We start from the raw sequence: 18,612 nt of genomic DNA, 5'->3' as shown, positions 1-18,612 counted from the left end.
GGCACAATAGAATATATTATATACTATTATATATGAGAATATAATACATAATGTAATATTAATATATATCATATAGTGTTCCCTTCTGCTTCTGCTCTTTTTGGATTTATCTGTTGCTTTTTTTTTTTTTTAATTGGTGCCTTAGGTAATTAATTTTTAGCCATCTGTTTTCTGATTTTAACATTTAAGATTATAGATTTCACTTTAAGTACCACTCAAGCTATATTTCACAAGATATATAGACTTTTTGTTATCACTGAGGTAAAAAAAAAAAAAAAAGGTTTAGATTTTAGGCTGGGCACAATGGCTCACGCCTATAATCCCAGCACTTTGGGAGGCCAAGGCGGGAGGATCACTTGAGCCCAGGAGTTTGAGACCAGCCTGGACAACATAGTCAGGCCCTTTCCCTGCAAAAGAAAACTTTTCTAGAAACTAGCCAGGTGTGGTAACATGCGCCTACAGGCCCAGCTACTCAGGAAGCTGAGGTGGGAGGATCACTTGAGCCTGAGAAGTTGAGACTGTAGTGAGCCATGATCACATCGCTACTCCAGCCTAGGTGACAGAGCAAGATCCTGTTTCAAACAAAAAAAAAATCGTATTTCAGATATGATTTCTTCTTTGACCAGTGAATTAATACAGGTGTATTTGAGGGGTACTTGATGTTTTTCTTTAGTTATTTATGTCTAACTTAACTGAATTAAGGTCAAATAAGGTGATCTATATGAAGCAGATTCTTATTTATTAAAACTTGCTTTGGTGCAGTTAATTTTTGTAAATATTTCATATAGTTTTTAAAAGAATGTATATGCCTTAATGTTTAAGTATAGCATTTTATATGGATCTATTAGATCAGACTTATTAATTATATTATCTAGATTTCCTGTAGTCTTGTGAATATTTTGTCTGCTTGACCTATTGCTTTTTATAGAAGTACATTAAAATTTCTGTATGACTAGATTTTCCAGTTTGTCCTATATTCTCGAAAATTTTGCTGTTTTTAAAAGTATGTTGTCAGGCACATGAAAAAGAACTGTTAAAATTTCCCGCTATAATTGTGCATTTTCTACTTCTCATACTTTTTGCTTTGTGTATTTTAAGACTTTGTTATTAGGTGCATACAAGCTTAGATTTGCTATTTTCTGGTGAATTATTCCTTTAATATTAGCACAGAAGATATTTATCCCTAATGCCTTTTGCTTTAAAGTCTACTTGGTAATAAATGTAACTACGCTTTTAATTAGCCCTTGCATGGTAGATCTTTTTCTTTCCTTTTACTTTCAACCTTTTCACGTCCCAAATTTTTAGTTCAGTCTCCTGTAAATAGCATATGGCTAGTTCTGGTTCATTATTTATTGTGTTAACTAGGAGGTTTAGTCCATTTACATTTATTGTGATTGCTGATATTTTTAAATATCACCAAATACCACAATTTAGGGGCACAAAAATATATTAATTGCAATCTCTAGTATAACATAGTATCATCATTGTTTATACTCATGACCTTATTTTATTTGCTGATATCATGAATACTCGTATACCTGCTGTTCAACCAGAGAACTCAAACAGAAACAATAACTTATGTAACATCTGCTTATTTTCTCCTCCCTATCTCATTCCTCCCAGCCAAAGTAACCACCAGTCTGAATCTTGTATTATTATTTTGCTTTTTAAAAAGTTTTATCATGCATATCAGTGACTAATATTCTGTTTTGTTTTGAAATTTTATGAAAAATTTCTGAGGCTTGATAATTTACTTGATATGACATTATTAAGAATCAATTAGATCCTCTAGCAAGGGCCCTGGGGGTTAGAGGGGGGGGAACTCAGTTAGATTTTTGTACCTGGTTGTAGTTCATTCTTTTTCCCAGTTGTATAATATTCTATTACATGACCATGCCACAGTTTAGTTTCTCCACTCTATCCCAAACTAGACTTTGGATTGTTTTGGGACTTTTTTTTTTCTACTATTATAAGCAGTATTATGAACAGTCTTACCTTCTGATGTACATAGCTCAGAATTTCTTTTGGAGTAATTGCTGGGTCACAACATATGTGAATGTAAAACCTTACAAGATAATACTAAGCTGTTTTCCAAAGTGGTATTCCAATTTGTACTCTTACTAGCAGTGTATAAAAGATTCTATTGACAGGACATGATGGCTCACACCTGTAATTCCAGACTTTGGAAGGCCGAGGTGGGCAGATCACCAGAAGTCAGGAGTTCAAGACCAATCTGGTCAATATGGTGAAACCCGTCTCTACTAAAACTACAAAATCCGCTGGGTGTGGTGGCACACACCTGTAGTGCCAGCTACACAGGAGGTTGATGCTGGAGAATCACTTGAGCCCAAGAGGTGGAAGTTGCAGTGAGTTGAGATTGTGCCACTGCACTCTAGCCTGTGTGATGATGAGTGAGACACTGTCTCAAAAAAAAAAATAAATAAAAGATCCTATTAACTTATTGATTTCTGACGTTCTGGACTTAAGTCTCCTTTTACATCTTTTACTTACTTTGCTTTCTGTAAGCTTTTTGTTCTTTTCCTTTTTTTTTTTTTTTTTTCTATTGCATTGATCAAGAATTCTTTGCCCTCCTTTCCTCATTTACTAATTTATTTACTAATTTGGAAGTTGTAAATTCTTTTTTTTTTTTTTGAGATGGAGTCTTGCTCTGTCAGCCATGCTGGAGTGCAATGGTGCAGTCAGCTCACTGCAACCTCCACCTGTGGTTCAATCGATTCTCCTGCTTTACCCTCTGAGTAGCTGGAATTACAGGCACTCACCACCATGCCCCGATAATTTTTGTATTTTTAGTAGAGATGGGGTTTCACCATGTTGGCTAGGCTGGCCTTGAACTCCTGACCTCAATTGATTCACCTGCCTCGGCCTCCCAAAGTGTTAGTATTACAGGCGTGAGCCACTGCGCCTGGCCAGAAGTTGTAAATTCTATTTCTACTCTTTCAGTTATTAAAATTTTAATCTGTACATGTGATCTAAAATAAATCAGATGCCCTAGAACTATCCAGTAAGCTAAGAATGACTCAACTTCAGTTACATTCTCTCCTCTTATGCTTTATTGTTGCTTGTTATTTTAGATCCACCTAGTTTTTATACCCCTAATTTTAATCTCTATTGTAATTTTATATGGAGCCAATTCATTTAGATTTGCCAATATTACCAATTTCCTTCTAGATATAGACCCTTTCCCCTGAAACATAACCTTTTTGTTTTTTTTTTTTTTCTTTTGGAGGCAAAGTTTCGCTCTTGTTACCCAGGCTAGAGTGCAATGGAGCGATCTCAGCTCACTGCAACCTCCACCTCCTGGGTTCAGGCAATTCTCCTTCCTCAGCCTCCTGAGTAGCTGGGACTACAGGCATGCACCACCATGCCCAGCTAATTTTTTGTAGTTTTAGTAGAGACGGAGTTTCACCATGTTGACCAGGATGGTCTCGATCTCTTGACCTCATGATCCACCCGCCTCGGCCTCCCAAAGTGCTGGGATTACAGGCATGAGCCACCGCACCCGGCCTGAAACATAACCTTTAATAGGTTTTTTTCAGTGAGATCGTGTGAGTGATATGCTCTCTCCACTAATACAAACATGTCATATTTCACTCTCACTCCTGAATGATGATTTCTCTAGGTGTAATACTCCAGATTGGCAGTTATTTTACCCCAGCACTTTTTTTAATATAGCATGTCTTCCTATTCTTTATTTCTGAAACATTTGCTGTGAGTCTAATTGTCATTCCTTGATAGGTAATCTGTCTTTTCTCTCTGGTTTTAAGGTTTTTTCCTTGTCATTGGCTTCCTGCATTTTTACTCTGTTATGTTCAAGTATGAATTTCTCGTTATCTGGTTCAGTACTCATTGTATATGCACAATCTTGGGATTCTAAATAAAGTCTCCCTGTCATTGTCTTCTGGCACTTCTGTGAAATGTGTGACACATCTTGTCCTTCTATCCAGCATACTCTGAATCTGTCAGACTTTCCTTCACTTTGTCTTTGCTGCTTCCTGGGCAATTTTCTCAGATCCATCTGTAGTTCTTTCTTCAAGCCTGTCTAATCTGCTGTTTAACTCATCACTGAGCTTTTCATTTTGGTGGCTATATTTGTCATTTCTAGAAATTCTATTTAGTTCCATTTAAAATTTACCCTTTTTAGAGTGTTATGTTATTTTCTCCTGGTTTCAAAGGTTCCTTTGTGTTTTTAATAATTTGAAGCTTACTTATTTTACAGTCTGTCTGATAGTTCTGTTACCTGAGGTTTTTGGGATCTTTGTGTTGGCTACATCTTGCTTGTGGAGGATTATAGCCACGTGCATTGTATAGTTTGACATTGGGTCTGCATTTCTGTATTCATTCAAAGCTTTAGGGTTCCTGGACCATACCATATTGTAATCCCAAATTCTCAGTAAAGCCCTTTTTTCCCCACCCTCAACCCATGCCAAGACAGGCACATTTTCTTGTGACATTGGGGAGATTATTTTTTCCTGTGATTATTTCTCTAGTGACACAGGAGGGTCTAACTTTATGGGGTTCCAGCATTATGGGGATTCTCAGTTCCATTTCCCCACTTTTAATGCACCTGAAGCAGTCTCCTTCCTATTTTGATGCTCAAACCTCAGGTTCCCAACACCAGCAAACCTGCCCAAGACTGGCTCAACCCCAGCTCACCTTCATACCATTATATCGTCTTTCTCTTCTTTCTGACTCTGAGAACCTTTGCTTACTGTCCCAAGAGCTCATTTAAATGGGTGTTTATTACATTCTGACCACTATTTATATGTGGTTTATCGTAGGAGGGTTTTCAGTTTACTTAGTCTGCCATATTGCCAGAAATGGAACTTCCTTCCATTTAATTTTTAAATCTTTTATTTTAAAATTATAATATTTTCCACTTTAAATGCATTTTTTTCTTAGAGTACTGTGGCATCTAAATCTTGGGATTTTTTTCTGAATAATCCCTTATAGGTGAATTAGAATTATCTCAAATGTGACATACAGGTCAGCGTGGCTGTATGTTGTAATCACCTGGGGAACTTTAAAAAATACTGATACACCAGGCACGGTGGTTCACACCTGTAATCCCAGCAGTTTGGGAGGCCAAGGCAGGCAGATCACCTGAGGTCTGGAGTTTGAGATCAGCCTGACCAACATGGAGAAAACCCATCTCTACTAAAAATTCAAAATTAGCTGGGCATGGTGGCTGAGGCAGGAGAATCACTTGAGCCTGGGAGGGGGAGGTTGCGGTGAGCCGAGACCGCGCCATTGCACTCCAGGCTAGGCAACAAGAGGGAAACTCTTATCTCAAAAAAAACAAAAAAAAATTGCTGATGCTTGGTTTCACCTATGAGATTGTGACTGAATTCACCTGAGGGACAGGCTGGGCAGTGGTCTTTTTTTTTAAGCTCTCCAGGTGATTCTAATGTGCTGCCAAGGTTGAACATGGTTAGTTTTCAATGTACTGATGGAAACAAGCAAACAACTCGTGATGGTGCCTGAGCGGCACCCCAGAATGATTTATTTTGTCTAGGGAGGGCTCTAGGTATCATTTTTTTTTTTAATTCTGCTCATGATTGTTGTGAAGATGGAGAACCAACAATTTAGACACAGGCCTACCCAGTCTGATGGGAAAGGTTAAAATAATGTTGGCCGGGCATGATAGCTCATGCCTGTAATCCCAGCACTTTGGGAGGCTGAGATGGGCAGATCACTTGAGATCAGGAGTTCGAGACCAACATGGCCAACATGGTGAAACCCCGTCTCTACTACAATACAAAAAAAAAAAAAAATTAACTAGCCATGGTGGCAGGTGCCTGTAATCCCAGCTACTTAGGAGGCTGAGGCAGGAGAATTGTCGGAACTCGGGAGGAGTGGGTTGCCAAAATCGTGCCACTGCACTCCAGCCTGGATGACGGAGAGAGACTCTTGTCTCAAAAATAAATAAATAAAATAATGTTAAAAGTGCAAGCATGAGAAATCATCTAGCCCGGTAGTTCCTACTATCTGCAAAACAGCCCACCAGAGTCCTGAGGAGCTTTTTCAGTGGTACAGATTCCTGGACATTGTGGATTTAGCACCGGATCAGTGAGTCTTTAATTCCCCAAAGGATCTTAAAGGCCACCAACTTTGGAAACTATTCGGCTAGCCCGTCTTTTTACAAAGGAGGAAACCATCCCTCAGAAAAGCGTTTTTGTTCTCAGGGTCCCAGAGCTGATTAAGAGGAAACCTGACTCTTAAATCAAAGGCTGACCCTTCCAGTCTTGTGTTCATCTCATCCATTTCCAAACAGAAAGCATCCTACCACTTTTAGAAGATCTTGGACATTTTAAAGAGGCAGATTTGGGATTTGGGTGTAGTTATTTCAGGAACGTGGATTTTCTGTTTTGCTTTACAATAAAGAAAGCCTGCTTCCCGCCATGTGGGGTCTTACCAGTAGTTCATTGACCTTAAGGAGGTAAGCCACCATCATTTTCAACTGCCCTTATGTAAATAGGGGATTGTGGTGGCTTCAAAATATGTTCACAAATTCTTTAGACTCCTCCAAGAGATGGCGTCAAACTGCCCTCCCCTGGACTATGGGCTGTACTTAGTAACTGGCTTCTAAGGAACAGAATGTGAAGGAAGTGATGGTGGGTGAATTCTAAGACAAGCTCATAAAAAGATATTGAAGTTTCCGTCTTGCTTTGTCTCATGGATCGTTTGCTCTGGGGGAAGCCAGCTGCCACGTCGTAAGGATGCTCAGGCGGCCCTCTGGAGAGGCCAGTGTAGAAAAGAATTGAGGTTTACTGTCAACATCTCAAACCAACTTGCTGGGATTGTGAGTTAGACACCTTACAAGTGGATCCGCCAGCCCTCATCAAGTCTTCAAATGATTGTTAATCTGGCCAGTGCCTCATGAGAACCTTTGAATTAGAACCTCCCAGCTAAGCCATTTCTGATTGATGTTGAGATAATATTTGTTGTTTGAAGCTGCTAAGTTTTGGGATAATTTGTTACACAGCATAGATAACTAATACAGAGATACTTTAATATGCACCAGAATAGAGCTGCTTAGTTTATAGGTTTGCAACAGGCTTCATATGCTAACATTTATAGAATGCTTCAGACTCCAACCAAATGAATTGCATATTAGATATAAAGAAGCGATCACATATTATTATCAGATTGCAACACATTTCATGTTCAATTAACCGAAATGCTTTTTCTGCAGCAAGACTTTGTTCATCTTCTTATCCCCACTGCACATTTATAAAAGGTCACTGTCAAGATATAAAAGTATATATATGATTTAAATGTCTTGACTCAGTTACTAACAACCATGAGCATGCTTTTCAAATAGGAAAAGCAAGATTCATTTCAACTTGCTCTTTTTCACACGATGCTCTTTGTTTACTTTTTGGTATTGCATTTCACTGCCATGCCGGACGCCTCTCTTATTAAAGAGACTGTTCACTTATCTCTCTCCCACGGTCTCATAAGCCTTACTTTTAAAAACAGCCGTGGCAGACTTTGCACCAAAAAAGCAAGCCATGTTTCTACTAGGAAACATTCAGGGAAACGAGGAGTTTTTTTCTTCATGAAAATTTCACCAAGTATAAATTAACATGTCTCAAACTAATGGGCCCTTTATATTGATTTAAATAAATAGCCTCCTTTCTCAAAAATCATGACTTCTGAGCACTTTCTTAAATTCAACACTAGTTATTTTTTTCCAAAAAAATATGAAATAATCATGTGCATAGAGATCCCAAGTTGGTCTTTCTTCTGGATCTGTATAATGTGGGAAAGCCAAGATGGTATCTTTATTTATTTGTTTGTTTGTTTGTTTTTGAGACACAGTCTGGCTCTGTCACCCAGCTAGAGTGCAATGGCACTATCTTGGCTCACTGCAACCTCCGCCTCCTGGGTTCAAGTGATTTTCCTGCTTCAGCCTCCCGAGTAGCTGACAGGCACCTCTCACCATGCCTGGCTAATTTTTGTATTTTTAGTAGAGACGGGGTTTCTCTATGTTGGCTAGGCTGGTTTCGAACTCCTGACCTCAGGCGATCCACTTGCCTCAGCCTCCTAAAGTGCTGGGAAAACAGGGATGAGCCATTATGCCCGGCCCCAGGATGGTATCTTTCTAACAGAGTCATAACTGGAGGTATAAAATATCTGGAAAAGTGAAACACACAAAAATATGGAGGATGTGAGGCCGACAGAAAGTGAAATTATATTTTTCTTTTTTGTTGTTGTTTTTGAGACAGGGTTTCCCTCTGTCGCCCAGGCTGGAGTGCAGTGGCACAATCTCAGCTCACTGCAACCTCTACCTCCTGGGTTCAAACAATTTTCCTGCCACAGCCTCCTGAGTAGCTGGGATTACAGGCATATGCTAATTTTTGTATTTTTAGTAGAAACGGGGTTTCACCATATTGGTCAGGCTGGTCTCAAACTCCTGATCTCAGGTGATCCACCCGCCTCAGCCTCCCAGAGTGCTGGGATTATAGGCATGAGGCACCTCACCCAGAAATTATATTTTTCAAACAGCCTTTACTGATCTAACAAACAAGTATCTTTATGTATAATTTATTTACTCCTAACATTGTTTGATGTCTTATATTTAGAGACATAAAGGTCTATTTTATTCAAATGATAGAGAAATTTGTTTTCTTTCATTTTTCTCTTTCCACATTGGGGAGGAAAATGCAAAAAGCTCCCAAATGGAGGGAAAAACAAACCTAAGTGTGTTTAAGCAATTTTTTTTTCCATTTTCTCTTTCCATTTTCATGTTGGGCATAGCTGAAATCTAGTGTTGTGGTTGATAAGTTTTACTCCCTTTCATCCCCTCCTCCCTCCTTGTTTCCAGCTCAAAATTATCACACCCCAGCAAGGCATAGGGTACCTATTAGTCTAGATGAATAAGAAAGAGCTAGATTCCGGCCGGGTGCCATGGCTCACTCCTGTAATCCCAGCACTTTGGGAGGGCGAGGCAGGCGGATCATGAGGTCTGGAGTTCAAGACCAGCCTGGCTAACATAGCAAAACCCTGTGTCTACTAAAAATATAAAAATTAGCCGAGTGAGGTGGCACACGCCTGTAGTTCCAGCTACTTGGGAGGCTGAGGCAGGAGAATCGCTTGAACCTGGGAGGCAGAGGTTGCAGTGAGCTGAGACTACGCCATTACACTCCAACCTGGGTTGAGTGACCACAACAGAGGACCCTTCTAGTGTGGTGGGGACAGGGATCAGAAAGCTATAATCTTCAGGAGTTGCAAACGGTGGGCAGTAGCTTGGGGTTGGGAGTGAGGCTGGCTGTAATCTCTCCATGTGGCAGCTTCCTGCAGGGGACACTGTAGACCAATCTGGTGAGCCCCCTCCCCAACCATGGGAGATATGTTGTGATATCAGTGTGGGTATGGTAGGCACAAGAGACAAGTCTCCGGTATTAAACAGGAAGCGTCCATTCTCATTAAAAATATCCCAGGGCTGCTCTCCCGTCTACCCTAAAGCTGTTTCACCAGTTTGTCATGCTGTCATCATTATTCTTAAACGTGTAGATAAATATTTTATTAAACATCTTCACTGCTTGGCAGTTAGGGAGCCCTTCGCCTCCTAGACTTGGCTGTCGCCCAGTGCTGCCTGGAAGGGTGGGAGTACAGTGGCCCCTGGAACGCTCCGCGGGGTTTGCAGGCGCAGCACAAGAGCGCGATTCTGTCAAGCCATTTCCACCTGGAAACCATTTTCTCCTTTGGCCTCTCGAGCTTAATTTTTTCAATCTTCTTTTTAAAGCAGTCACCAACTTCGTCTTGATGAAAGGTGCCGCGGCCCCCAGAAGAAAATGGTTACGCCTTGCGACTCCACCTGGAAGCAGTTGACACAGAGCCACCGTCACCTTCCCTTCCGCCTCTCCACCACCCTTACGACTTGCCCCGTCTCCACTGTGACCTGCCTTGCCAGACCGAAATCTAAGTATCATAGCTGCAGATACGCAGGCTCCGTGCACCCGGCCCCACGCACTCTACAGGTTATGTCTGTTCCCATCGTCACTTCCACGCCTTGCCTCGGCGTCCCATCTGCTCGGAAATTTGCCAGCAGCAAACACGAAGACCCGCAGGCCACACATGAGCTTGGGCACCGTGGGGTCTGCTTTTTAATAATTCTTTGCTTTGGGCCATTGACACAGCCTAGGAGGCGGTCAGAGCAGCAATCGGCAGCACGGCTGGACTGCCATCCCATCCTAGGTTTGGGCTACAAGGAGCCCAACCCGGCAAGATCTGCTCTTGGGTGAGAAATCCCAATTTTGGAGGACCGTGGGTATGAGCGCCCTCGTCTGGCGAACAGAGGAAACGCCTTCTTGTGCCCCACGTTTCAGTTCCCTCTACTGGCCGAGCAAAGAGAAGCCTTGGCTCATGTTACAGCCCCCGATTCCAGAGTTCAGGGGCGGGCTCTCAGATTCTGAAACCAGAGCCCTCCAGATTCAGAGGTTTTCTGGAGTTGACACTGAGACCCACCACAGTAGCCCACGCTGCAATTTCTACAATTACCCATCAGCTAATTCCAAGTGGCTGAAAAAAATTAATTGAAGGGAAGGAAAGAGAGAGAGAACGGACTGTCATCTGTGAAGGGAGAATTCAGATAGGTCAAAATCAAATCTATTTAGCCAAACGTGATATTGACGCATAGAGAGACAGAGGGAAAAAAGCAAAGTATTAGATGTGAAGACAATAGGGGATATAGACTGTACAGCCAATTTCTGAGCAAGATATTCATGCTAAAAATACTACTACTATTTGTAAAGGGCATGAGAAATCAAATTGTGCCTGTGTCCATGGGTGGGAGGAAGAAGCGACTGTGCATACAAACCCCCAGCATTAGAACAAGACCGAGAAAAGACCCTAATCCCAGAGGAGTTGGGATGAACATAAGAATAATTTGAAGTGAACCAGAAAATTAATTTCACCATCATCCTCTTACTTTTGTGGGTCCAATGATGCTGGTGGCCCCCAGTGGCTGGCCACACCTCTGGGTTCTGAAAAGGACCCCCAAGACCCCATTACCCACTCAGTAAAATGCCACATGAGAAAGGAGGGCATGATCTGGTGTTGTACCTTCTAGTCTAAGTCACAAATAATCACAAGCATTCAAAAACATTCATTGCCCAAGTGGCTGCTGGAGAGGCCTGGCCTGACAGAAGGCATTCATGAGAAAGACCCGGGGGGTTAGCTGATCACCAGCTTGATGTGAACCCACGGCGCGAGGAGGCTGTTGAGAACCCTAATGCAATCTGAGGCTCTATTAATAGCACAGAGTGTGGAAGGAGGGAAGCAATACTCCCAGCACGTGCTGGCAGGTCAGGCCACATGCAGTTTTATGCTCAGTCCTGCGGGCTGTATTTTAAGAGAGGCACTGGAAAATTCAAGTCTGCTCAGAAGAGCATGAAAGGATTGGACGTTGGTATTTAGACAGCATCTCTATTAGCTTTACAGTCCTTTTGCAATTGGCAATACCAGAATGATTATTACACAGAGTCTCCGTAGCCAGTTGCAGGAATCATGTTCCTAATGTTTACTTAACCTCCCTGAGTGTTGGGGGTCCCCTCTCTATATAATGGGGGCAGTAATTTCTGCCCAATCTACCACTTCCAAGCATAATTTGAGGATGGGTCAGTTGGGCTGGTGTGTACGGTGCATTCACTGAGTGCCCAGCTCTGTGCCAGGTGCTGGAGGCACAAAGAGAAACCCAGGGATCTGTTTTTGAGGAGCTTGAAGTCTAGCTGGACAGATGGGTCCATAAGCAGGTATACATTTGCATATAATGTGACAGAGGATGACAAAAATACATGCATTGATTTGAAATGAGATACAATTAATTTCTCATAAAGAAAAAGTGACAAGACAGCAAAGCAGAGTCCCTGTGGAATATGGACTTTCAAGTGCAGAAACAGGAAAATAAGTCATTGGAGGTAGGGGAGAGAGGCCATCAGGAAGAGAAGATTAGAATCAGAAAAGTTCAGAGTCATAGAAGACAACTGAAGTGTCTCAACGATGTCGGGTGCCATTATGACGTCAAGGAGGAGGAAGGCTAAAACATTTCTAAACCACTCACTGGATATGGAGATGAGGAGTTCATTCTTCGTGGTCAAGAGAGATCTTTCAGGAAAAATGATGAAGGAAGAGATAGACTTCACTTAGGAAGTGTGTGAATGATACATTTATTGAGCACCTACTGCATACCTAGCATGGTGCTACTCACTGTGGACATTCAAAGAGCAAAAGGTTTAGTGCCAGCCTGCCACACTATTGGTTGGTGCGTTAAGACTAACACCTGTATGTCCGTTAAGGACTAGTGGAAGATCATTATATGAACTGTTCAACCGGGTGAGGCAGACAGCATAGTGGTTTACATGACCGGTTGGCCTGACCCAGGATGGCGTTCCATATAGTCACATGCATACCAGAAGAAAAAAGAATTGGTGGTAGTGCACTCCAGATATGACCTACCTTCATCCCCTTTCCCTTGATTCTTGGAGAGTTTTGATTCCCAGAAGCATTCAGAAACACAAGTCTTGTCTTAACATCCCACGTTTGCTCCCATTTTGTTATTTACCAGTGAAATTAATATTACTCTTTACCCTGCTCACATTCTAGATCCAACATGCATTTTTTTCCATCAGGGGGTTTGTGTTTGGTTGATTAGTTATTCACGTGTAATGTAAGACGACAAGAGCTGTAATACAGAGAAGTGATTGTGGAGAATGCAGACGTGCAAGCTCTGGGGTTGGCTTCTTATTTTTCTTTTTTTTTTAATTTTATTTTTTGGTGGGAGTGTGGATGGGTAGGCAGGTTAGGAGAAGCATGTGGATTACCTGCAGATGGTTGAACCTCTCCCCTTACCAAGCTGGTGACTCAAGCAAAATAGGGGGAATAAAAATGAATGGCATGTGCCTGCTCATCTCGTCTCCTCGACCTGCACCCTGTGCCCCTCATCAGCTTCTGGCCCTGTCCCATGCAATCACCCAACTCATTCAACATCTGGACTTGAGATCCCACCTCCCCGCTGCTCCAGGAAGTCTGGTTCGCTTCCAATGTATCTTTTCTGTACGTTGGCTTCTTTCATAGGTTGAATTTTCACAAAGGGGATCCACCTTATAGACTAGCTCTTCCTCACCTTATAGACTAGCTCTTCCTCTACCTTGACTTCCAGAACCTCCCCCAAAATGTCTGTTTCCCTCACAGTAGCCAAAGAGGTCTTTATGGGATGCAAGTCAGATCCCTCCAACGGCTTCCCACTGCATCGAAGCCCCTTGCTGTCACCTGAAAGACTCAATGTTGTGTTCTAGGCCTGCTTTTCCAACCTCATATTATATCATCATCCTCTATCATTTCTTTCATTTTTTTTTTTTTTTTTTGAGACAGAGTCTCGCTCTGTTGCCCAAGCTGGAGTGCAGTGGCACGATCTTGGCTCACTGCAACCCCCGCCTCCCGGACTGTAGCAATTCTCCCGTCTCAGCATCCCGACTAGTTGGGATTACAGGCGCACGTTGCCACATCCAGTTCATTTTTTGTATTTTAGGAGAGACGGGTTTCACCAGGTTGACCAGGCTGGTCTTGAACTCCTGAGCTCAGGCAATCCACCCAACCTCAGTCTCCCAAAGTGTTAGGATTACAGGCGTGAGCCACAGTGCCCTGCCTCATTTATTTATATTTATTTATTTATTTATTTAGAGACAAGTTCTCACTCTGTCATCCAGGCTGGAGTACAGTAGCATGATCACGGCTCACCACAGCCTTGACCTCCTAGGCTCAGGTAATCCTCTCACCTCAGCCTCCTGAGTAGCTGGGACTATAAGTGTATGCCACCAAGCCCAGCTAATGTTGGCAGGCTGGTCTCAAACTCTTCGGCTCAAGAAATCTTCCTGGCTCAACCTCCCAAAGTGCTAGAATTACAGGCGTGAGCCACCACGCCCAGCCTCTATCATTTCTTAAACCAAACAAGCTATTTCCTTCTTCAAGCCCTTTGCGTATGCTGTTTGTTCCTTTTGCCTGGGTTGTTCTTTCTCCACACACTATGTAGATATCTGCTTATCCTTCTTTTAAAAAAGTTGTTTGCTAGCCTTTTTTTATTTTTATTTTTATTTTTGAGACGGAGTCCTGATCTGTCACCCAAGCTGGGGTACAGTGGCATGATGTTGGCTCACTGCAACCTCCACCTCCCTGGTTCAAGTGATTCTCTTGTCTCAGCCTCCCAGGTAGCTGGGATTACAGGGACCCGCCACCGCACCCAGCTAATTTTTGTATTTTTAGTAGAGACAGGGTTTCACCATCTTGGCCAGGCTGGTCTCAAACTCCTGACCTCGTGATCCACCAGCCTCAGCCTCCCAAAGTGCTGGGATTAGAGGTGTGAGCCACCATGCCCAGTGTTTGCTAACTTAAAAAAAAAATTTAATTTATGTATGTAAATTTATGAGTTACATGTGTAATTTTGTTACATGCATAGATCTCATAGTGGTAAAGTCAGAGTTTTGAGGGTATTTATCACTCCAATACATTGTACCCATTAAGTAATTTCTCATCATTCACTTCCCCCATCCCCTCACCCTTTCTTTATTTTTTTTCTCTCTCTTTTTTTTGAGACCGAGTTTAGCTCTTGTTGCCCAGGCTGGAGTGCAGTGGTGCTGTCTTGGCTCACTGCATCCTCCGCCTCCCAGGTTCAAGCAATTCTCCTGCTTCAGCCTCCTGAGTAGCTGGGATTACTGGTGTGCACCACCACACTCGGCTAATTTTTGTATTTTTAGTAGAGATGGGGTTTCATCATATTGGCCAGGCTGGTCTCGATCTCCTGACCTCAGGTGATCCACCCACCTCAGCCTCCCAAAGTGCTGTGATTACAGGCGTGAGCCACCGTGCCCAGCCCCCTCACCCTTTCAAGCCTCCATTGTCTGTTACTCCACACCCTACATCCATGTGTACACATAATTGAGCTCCCTCCCACATATAAGTGAAAACATGCAGTGTTTGTCTTTCTGTCTCTGGCTAGTTTCACCTAGGGTAATGTCTTAGAGGACATTTGGTTTTTTTTAACTGACTAGTGCTTTATTGTGTATACATAGCACATTTTCTTTATCCAGTCCTCTGTTGATGGACACTTAGGTTGATTCCATATCTTTGCTATTGTGAATAGTGCTACAATAAACATATGAATGTGGGTATCTTTTTGATATACCAATTTCTTTTCCTTTGGGTGTACACTGTTAACAGTTACCAGTAGTGTGTTTGCTGGACCAAATGGTAGTTCTAGTTTTAGTTCTTTGAGAAATCTCCATACTGTTTTCTATAAAGGCTGTACTAATTTACATTCCCACCAATAATGTATGTGTTCCCTTTTCTCCGTATCTTTATGCTTCTTCAACTCTTAGTTCAAATGCCACCCTGTCACAAAAGTCTTTTCTGATCAATCTCTCTAAAGCTGCCTCCCCACCCATTGCTTTATTTATTTCCTGCATATCACCCAACACCATGTGAAGTTATCCTGTTTCTTTCTTTCTAGAGAATTGTCTGGAAACTCCACTGGAACAAGACCTGTTTCACCCTCTGTTGTACCTCCAGCACCTAGAACGATGCCAACCCATGGTAGGAGATCACCAGGTATTCGTTGAATGAATAAACTTTAAATTTCTATAATTCTCTTCCAAAATTCAGCTCTATTTTTAGAAAGCTCAACATCCAAATGTCAACTACGTAAAGAGACCTATTGAAGAGGTGATTGTTTAAATGACAAGGTGGACTCCTTGATGTAGAAGTTTCCCTCCGCCTTTAACAACTGTCCATGAAGTCCGGGGAGAAGAGAAGCTTCAACACCAAAATCGAAAATATTTTCTGCCTGTTCCCAAATCATCTTCCGTCATGTTATTCTATGTTTCTTCTTTCTAGTGTTTCTCACTCTGAAATTATTCTGCTAATTTCTGTTTCCTTGCTAACTGCCTGCTTCTCACCCCCTATCCACGAAGGGAGACCTTGCCTGTCTTATTTGCAGCACAAGCCTGGCACAGAGTAAGTGCCCAGAAGACATTTGTTGAATAAGTGAATTTTAAATGCTTAGAAATAAAGAGAAAGAAGCAATTATATGAAATGCAACGAAACACACAAATATCCACGTGTTCACAAAAAATCAGGCCGCAGAGACCTTTTTAGCAAGAGAGCTGCAACCGGAGGGTAAAGAGCTGACCACACAGTGAGTAAGGTATGAATTAGTTCCCATTTGTGACCCGCTCCCCAACTGCTGTCAGAACTCATCACAGGGTTGGACTGGGAAGTGGTGGCTCAGACACTGGGACCCGGGACACGTAGGGGCCCTTGCAGGTGGCCAGGATCAGAAGACAAAGCTGGACCTTCAGGGAAGCAGGCTGTGCCTGGATGTCTCAGGTCACCAACAGGATGATGTTAGTTACAATTCCCTGAGGTCTACCATGAGCTGCCAGAAGGGTGGGAGCAGCAGCAAGACTGTCCTGTGCCTGGGAGGGCTTTGGTTGCTTTACCTGCTCCTGAGTCTGCAGCTGGAGGTAATCTTGATTTAACCCAATTCAAACCAGCACCTGTTATATGGAAAACAGTGCGCTAGGTGCAATGGGGGTGAAGGAAGAGGTTTGTCACCTGTGCCCAAGCTGAGGACAGCCACAGACAGATCAGGCCAAAGCAAAGGTGTCTCTCAAACAGGATGAGGGGTGAAGTGGCAGGGGAAAGGGTACCAGCAGCCTAGAGTGATGACAAGAGAGGCAGAAAGACTTCCTAGAGGGACCAGTGCTAGAGGGGGCTGGCAAAGAGGGCCTTCCAGGGGCAGGCGAGCTAGGGCATCTTGTTAAATCAAGATTACCTCCAGCTGCAGAGCTGGGGAGCCTGGAGAGACCTATTGGGCAGGAGGCAGGAAGGGTCTGCAGGTAGGTGCAAGGAGAGCAATTTCTTACCAAAAGTTCCAGTAAAGTCCCTCAGGGCCAATCCCTGAAGCCTGTGAGCAAAGGAAAGTGGTTTTCCAAGTAAATGCCTGGAGAGCGGCTGCACAGCTTTGCCAGGAAGGGGAAGGCAGGCAGAACCACAGGCGGCGCCGCAGTGATGGACGATATGTCCAGAAAGGTATCTGGGGCATGTCGGGATTCATCGAGATAATGAATGACCATAGGGAGGCATGCGGGGAGACTGGGGAAGACGGGGTAATTATAAAAGCAATAGAAGAATGTTTAGTTTGGTCCTGGACAAACTGATTCTGAAATTAATCTGGAGTACACCAGTGTTCATAGCAGCATTGCTCATAACAGCCAAACAGTGGAAACAACACAAGACTCAAGTGTCCATCAACAGAGGAACTGATAAATATATATAGGTGGTGCATACATACAGTGTCATATTATTCAGCCATAAAAGGGAATAAACAAGTGATATATGCATGCCATGATGTGGATGAGCCTTGAAGACATTATGCTAAGTGAAATAAGCCAGATACAAAAAGATAAATATTATACGATTCCACTTACAGGATCTACCCAGAGTCGTCAAATTCCTGCAGACATAATGGTGTCTGCCAGGGACACTTGGGGAAGGGGACAATGGAGTTAGTGTTTAATGGGTATAGGATTTCAGTTCCGAATGATTAAAAAAAAAGTTTTGCACTAGATCTTCGCTAAAAGACTGAGAACTAATGATTTTTTAAAAGTTCTGAGAACACAGTTTTTTTTGAGATGGAGTCTTGCTTTGTCACCCAGGCTGGAGTGCAATGGAGCGATCTCTGCTCATCGCAGTGTCTGCCTCCCAAGTTCAAGTGATTCTTCTGCCTCAGCCTCCCAAGTAGCTGGGGTTACAGGCACCTACCACTATGCTCGGCTAATTTTTGTATTTTTAGTAGAGATGGGGTTTCCCCATGTTGGCCAGGCTGGTCTCGAACTCCTGACCTCAAGTGATCCATCTGCCTCCCAAAGTGCTGGGATTACAGGCATGAGCCCCCACACCCAGCCTGGAAACAGACTTCAATGTCCTGGAAATGCATAGTGGTGATGGTAGTACAACACTGTGAAGGGAGTTAGTATCACTGAATTTTACAATTTAACATGGTTAAAATAGTAAATTTTATGCAATGTGTATTTTGTCACAACAAAAAAATAAAATGAGTGTGGAAAAGTAAACAAGCCAAGAACATACAGCATATTTCTGAAAAAGGGAAGTAATGAAGAGATAAAACTCTACCAGATATTAGCATAGATTATAAAACCTCAGGAATTAAGAGTATGGCACTGGAGCTTGATGACACAGACAGAACAATGAAACAGAAAGAAAGTCCAGCAATAGGCCGAAATCGGCCGGGTGCGGTGGCTCATGCCTATAATCCCAGCACTTTGGGAGGCTGAAGCGGGTGGATTACTTGAGGTCGGCTGTTCGAGACCAGCCTGACCAAAATGAAGAAACCCTGTCTCTACTGAAAAAGATACAAAATTAGCCGGGAGTGGCAACACATGCCTGTAATCCCAGCTACTCGGGAGGCTGAGGCAGAAGAATGGCTCGAACCTGAGGGGCAGAGGTTGCGGTGAGCCAAGATTGTGCCATTGCACTCCAGCCTGGGCAACAGGAGCAAAACTCTGTGTCCAAAAA

The 18,612-nt window shown here is 42.8% G+C and overlaps 1 long non-coding RNA gene across 3 annotated transcripts in view; it reads left to right on the top strand.

The window, feature by feature from the left end:
- Positions 1 to 18,612, top strand: part of LOC108311428 — a 51,566-nt gene that overhangs the window by 5,443 nt on the left and 27,511 nt on the right. For all 3 annotated transcript variants that reach the window (XR_001828195.2, XR_001828198.2, XR_005201912.1), the window contains exon 2: positions 15,527 to 15,624. This is a non-coding gene — a long non-coding RNA (uncharacterized LOC108311428). The remainder of the gene's footprint in view (positions 1 to 15,526; positions 15,625 to 18,612) is intronic.

This window comes from Cebus imitator, unplaced genomic scaffold (genome assembly GCF_001604975.1).
Source record: "Cebus imitator isolate Cc_AM_T3 unplaced genomic scaffold, Cebus_imitator-1.0 Scaffold115, whole genome shotgun sequence".
NCBI lineage: Eukaryota > Metazoa > Chordata > Mammalia > Primates > Cebidae > Cebus > Cebus imitator.
This window is presented reverse-complemented; position numbering and strand designations above follow the sequence as displayed.